This window comes from Mesocricetus auratus, unplaced genomic scaffold, assembly GCF_017639785.1.
Source record: "Mesocricetus auratus isolate SY011 unplaced genomic scaffold, BCM_Maur_2.0 Super-Scaffold_100018, whole genome shotgun sequence".
NCBI lineage: Eukaryota > Metazoa > Chordata > Mammalia > Rodentia > Cricetidae > Mesocricetus > Mesocricetus auratus.
Genome location: NW_024429199.1, coordinates 10,742,108 through 10,748,107, shown reverse-complemented (window position 1 = coordinate 10,748,107; position 6,000 = coordinate 10,742,108).

Below are 6,000 nucleotides of genomic sequence, written 5' to 3'. Positions count from 1 at the left end.
GCAGAGGAGTGCTTGAAAACATTAGGCTGTCTCCCGCTCTCTCCTCTCAGATTGGCCCCTTCTCACCCCTCCTCTTTTCCTGTCTACCAATAAACTCCACGTGTAGCTGTTAAAAAGAAAAGAAAAGATTAGGACCTCGGTTCAATTCCCAGAACCCATGTAGAAAAAACAGATGTGCTGGTGTGTGCTTGTAATCTCAGTTCTGGGGAGCAGAGACAGGTGGACCCCGTGGGGCTTGCTGGCCAAATTTGGAATAGGGGGAATTAACTTCTGTTAACTTTGCCACCATCGGTGATCTCATTCACAAAAGCAAAATGCCAGGTGTATTTGAGTTAGGAATGGGACAACATCAGAGGCTAGCTGAAATAAAACTGGCTTTGCTGGAAGCCTCTCGTGAAGGATGAGAGAGTCTAAGGGCCAAGCATCAGCTTTCCCTCAGCCTCTCCCAGGGCCGCTGGGTCCTGTCTCTGCTTCCATGCATGTGCTCGCCCTGCCCCCGCCGTAGCCATCCCCGGTGGGTGATGAAGACTGGTGTGCTCCAGGCCCCCTGTAGTTTGTGAGATGCTCTGAGGCCTGGCTCCAAATGTCACTTCCTTTCCCCTTTCAGGTGAGCACCTACCTTCATCTCACTGACGCTGCTGTTTGCTTTCTGTTTCAGAGTCTTGGTTCACAGAGAAGGAAGGGTATAAGTACACAGCCGACTGGGCCGAGGGTGGAGACAATCTGGCCGGCCTCCCACATCCCTGTTTCCCAGTGGGTTTACGGTTGTTGGGACCATAAATCCCAGGGACTGGTTGGGAATGCTCTGGAACTGCCTTTTCCTAGGAACCATGGGAGCTGCCTGACGACAGCAAGGCCTTGCTGGCGGTGCTGACGTACAGACGAGGCTACAGAAAGCAGAGGGAGCGGCCTACTGTGCTGCTGAGTTCCTGCTTCATCGGCCCATGTATATGTTGATCTTCACAGCTGTTAGAAATGCTCAGGTGAGAGCCAAATGGCTGCAAGTATGAGGAGGGTGTGGAAATACACTTTATGTTTTTCCAGATTGTTTAACTAACTGCACAGTTGCCAACGAAGTAGAGACTAGATCCACTTTGAGGAAACAGAAATACCAAAATGCCAGGTACTTAATCCTTAGAATTATACAGAATTATAATCCTTTAGAATTATACAGAAGTAGCAGTCCATAATAATGATGTATGTTATCATTGTTAGAAAATTATTTTTAAAGGTGGAGAATCTAGCCAAGTGTTGTGGCTCCGTTCCTATAATCCTGGCTGGCACTCAGGATATGGAGGCAGGAGGATTTTAAGTTTCAGGCCAGCCTAAGATATATAGTAAGTTGAAAGAACCCTGGGCTATGAAGAGAAATCCCCCTCCCTCCTTTCTTCCTTCCTTTCCTCCCTCCTTTCCTCCCTCCCTCACTCCTTATCCCCTTACCCCCTCCTTACCCCCTCCAGACCAGTGACATTGCAATGAACATTTGCCAGTAAAACTGATGCAACAACTGATGTCTCCATTGCCACCAGGACGAATGAAGAGGTGTTGGTAAAGCACCTCTTGTTGTGGGTTTGTCTTTGGTTTTGCTTTTGTTTGATTTGTTTCCTTATGGGGGGCGTGGCAGGGATGAAGGGAGGATATGGGGGACCAGAAGGTTAAACAATCAGGGTGCATGATGTGAACCTCCCAAAGAGTCAATAAAGAAGTTATAAAAAAAAAAAAGAAGGAAAGACAAAACGAACAACAAAAAGATGCATGCATGAAGATAAGAAATGGATCACCTCTTACCTTCCTTTAGGTCTTTTAAGTATGGAAGTAACTTGTGTCATTTACTGTGAGGTTCTCATTGACACTCTTGCCTCAAAGGTGTCTGGAGGCAGCATGAAGATTGTTCCCAACTATAACTTTTGCCCCCAGGTAAAGGAAGTAATTTCATCAGTTGTACCAGTCCACTGAGAGATAAGCCTGAGCCAGGAGTCCATTTGTTACCCGCCCTATGCACATATATTCTGCCTGGGGACCTTGTTTTGTGACAAACCCGATTTCATTGTCCACTCAGACCTTGTGACCAACAGTTCTTAAATTCAGTTCTAATTCAGTAGTTCTCAACCTGCATGTCAAGATTCCTTTGGGGTTGACTGACTCTTTCCCAGGAGTTGGATATCAGATATCCTGCATATCAGATATTACAATTCAGAAATAGCAAAGTTACAGTTAAAAAGTAGTAATGAAGCCAGAGCTCTTACACAAAGAAACCCTGTCATGGAAAAAAGAAAAAGTAACAAATATAATTTTCTGGTTGGGGTCACTACTTCATAAAGAACTGTGTTAGGGTCACAGTGGTAGGAGGGTTAGAACCCCTGGTTTAGTTCCTTTTCCCAGGGTGCTATGGCTTGAATCTGAACAGGAGCCCCCTACTTTTCCCCAAGCTGTGGGACCTGTCGGAAGTGAAGCCTAGTTGGTGGGAGTAGGTCCCTAGGGGCTGGCCTTTGAAAGCTATCTTTACCCTGTAGAACATTCTCTGCTTCCTAGCCCATGTAAAGGTTTTAGATTTGCTGAAGGAAGGCCCCAGTATGCAAAGACAAAGAGTGTTTATTCCAGCATGCAGGGTCACCATTTGTACAAAATGGCGACCTAGGACAAAGGCACACAGGTCCTTTTAAGCATAGCTAGGGAAATTCCAGGAACAGCTATGTCAGTTCTAACGTGATTGATCAAACAAGCAGCAGTTACATTAATACATTTTGTATTTTTGTCTTGTCATATTTGGGCATACTTGGGCAAGCCTGGGTCTGTTTCAGGGCATTATAGGACCTGCCATTATTTTGGTCATTGCTTTGAGATACTGTGGGGCCAACTCAGGCCTTTGTACGTGCTCTCTCCTGTTGAACTGAGCTCCACCATGTCCGTTGGCCGTGTTTGAAGAAATGCCTCTGGAACCATGAGCCAGAGGAATATCAGAAGAGTTGCTTCTGTCACAGCAGTGGAAAAGCATGGGTGGCTACCCAAGTTGGTGCCCTTGGGGAAGGACTTGAAAATCGATGTCCTTCAGGGTTGCTAAGGTATGGAAGAACAGCCTTTCTCTTGAGTCTAAGCACTGAATCACGTCCAGGAGCTAGCCACAGAATTGTGACTTTACTGGGATGGTTTCTCTAAACTTCTTCGTGGCCCTTTCTTTCACTATGTTGACCCCATGCATCAGAATCTCCTGGGGCTTGTTAGGATACAGGGAGCTATATAGCAGTCCCTTGTCTCGGATCTCCTATTCAGTAAGCCTGGGCAGGACTCTCAAAACTGACTTCTTCCTCACGGTTTCTAAGGTGCCACCTGGTGCTGCTGGTGATCTTTGTTATGGTGGGAGCTTCACCCCAGCCCCTGGAATGTTCTGGTGGAAGTTCCACCCTAGTTCCCCTCCCCTATCTCTCTCCGAACTCCGCTGCATCTCAGAAAGCCCACCAAATGATGACCCCTCCCCAAGAGATGCTCAAGGCCACGCCCGCAGGGTATTTAAACTGCCTCCCAGGAAATAGATTGTAGTTTTCCGGTCTCTCTTTCCCATCTCCTCTGGGGGGAAGGGAGGGTGGGGCTGGAAGGCCATCTGGGAATGTTGTATCCATTAAACATGGGCTTTTTCTAATTTGATTTGGTCTCATTTGGATTGCTGCATCAGCAAAGATCAGGGTGCAGAAACTTTTCAATGTTTTATTTATGATCTAACAAATCAAGCTTGCCTGAAGATCAGAGTGCCGAGCTAAACCACTAGTTAGCCAGGTGGTGGTGGTACACACCTTTAATCCCAGCAGTCGGGAGACAGGAAGGCATATCTCTGTGAGTTCAAGGTCACCCTGGGCTACACCAGATTGATCCAGTCTAAAAGAAACAGTTCACACAAAGGTGATCCCAGTACTTGGAGTCACATGCCTTTAATCCTAACACCAAGGAGTTGGAGACAGAAAAGGATATGGCTGGGCGGAGAGAGGAATATAAGGCTGGAGAGCACAGGAGCTCAGGGTAGTCTGAGCAGCAGTTAGTCTGAGGCAGTCAGTCTGAGGATGCAATCTGAGGACAGGATCTCCCCTTCATTCTGAGGTAGAGGTAAGAGCTAGTGGCTGGCTGCTATGCTTCTCTGATCTTTCAGCCTCTCACCCAATATCTGACTCCGGGTTTTTTATTATTAAGACCTATTAGAATTCATGCTCTGGGTACAAGATGACATTTTGGAAGATCACTGATATAGATCGAGTAATATATTGCCGGCCATGTCTTGCCTCTAGGGACTCTGGTCATTTCCACTGTTCTCTGGTCAGTTTCAGCACCAGTCATTCTCACTTGACTGCTAGGTGAGATGTCTACCTTGCATTTGACAGCCTTATCCTGACTTTGATTAGTCTAGGATCTCACTCTCCACCTTGATTAGTAATTGACTATTGCCTTACCCCAAGGGAGGGACATGAGCCCCTCTGCAGCTGAGGGCCCAAAGGGTGGAGAACTCAGCTGTGGGCCGCTACTAGCTGCGCACACTTGGAGCTGCAGGAATAGGTGCATCCAGCTGAGAGGAATAATCCAGGCCGCATCCACCATACATCTCCCATCATGCACCTGGGGCCATGACAGACAATTTGAGATAACAACAAAATGCAGTGACCAGAATAAATATTTGTAAAACAGAGTATTTTTAAAATGATGAGCAGAATATTGAATTTTAATAAGGATTAATTAGCACCATCCCTCACTGTAATGAGACTCTGTGAAGTCATGGGATGTCTCTTTTCTCATCAATGCATCCCATTATTTAGAAGAGTGTCTAGCCATAGTAGGTATTCAATAAATATTTCTTGAATGAAATATTTAAGACCTTGAAAGGAATTATTGCCATTATCATAATTTCCCATTTTCCTTCTCTCTTTTCCCACTCTTTCTCTACAGTTTACTATATGTGATGTGTTGTCTCCATGAGTCAGGAAGGACACTTAGAGGAAAAAGTGGGTGACTTGGGGACAGCACCTGGGCAAACAGGATGCATTCCATCGCAAAGGGCAAGTTTGCCCCTCCCCCCCCTCGTGTGTGTGTGTGTGTGTGTGTGTGTGTGTGTTTAACCTTTTTTCATCACTAGACCCCAGAGGTGAATAGAATGTTTCATTGTCCTAACAACAACAAGTTGTTTGAGAAAGTTAAGTGGAAAATCTTGACATAGTGGGAAAAGAGAAGAGTTCTTAGTTCTGGGCTCCCCAGGCATTCTGTGGTGGTCCCAGCAGGTGAAGAAAACACTTACTGGCCTGGACCTGCACTAGTTTAGCACATGATTTGGGAAGAGGGCTCACCATGCCTCCATAAGCCCCTCCTCCCTTCTACATTTATGTGGGTACAACCAATTTTTTTTTGACTTTTTTTTTTTTTTGGTTTTTTTGAGACAGGGTTTCTCTGTTGTTTTAGAGCCTGTCCTGGAACCTGCTCTGTAGACCAGGATGGTCTTGAACTCACAGAGATTCGCCTGCCTCTGCCTCCCGAGTGCTGGGATTAAAGGTGTGCATCACCAACGCCCGGCACAACCAATTTTTTCTAAGCCAGTGATTTCTCTGCCTGGTCAGATAACAATTTCTCTGGGTTAAGTGTCGTTAGCTACAGAAAAATGAGATTGTGTCACCAAGGTACAGGAGGAATCCCAAGTCTCGGATGCTCCATGTAAGGATTCAGGCATTATGCTGGCCTGCCCCTGTCACCTGGCAGAATGCACTCAGGCAGTACCCTGGTGGGCCCAGGGTTCCATGGAGATGCAAAGGACCCTTTTAAGAGAAAGGTCCCATCCACTTAACTGTCTTTTTCTACCTGCTCCTCTCTTTCTGCTCTCTCCTCTTTCCCAATCCTCTCTTTCCTGCTGTTCTCCTGGGGCAGACCAGACTTTTCCTGTCTCCCTCTTCTCTCCTTTATTCCCCCTTCCATCTGTTCCTGGTTGGCTATCACTTACCTCTCCCTTTGCTCCCTTTCCCAATTAAACTCCAT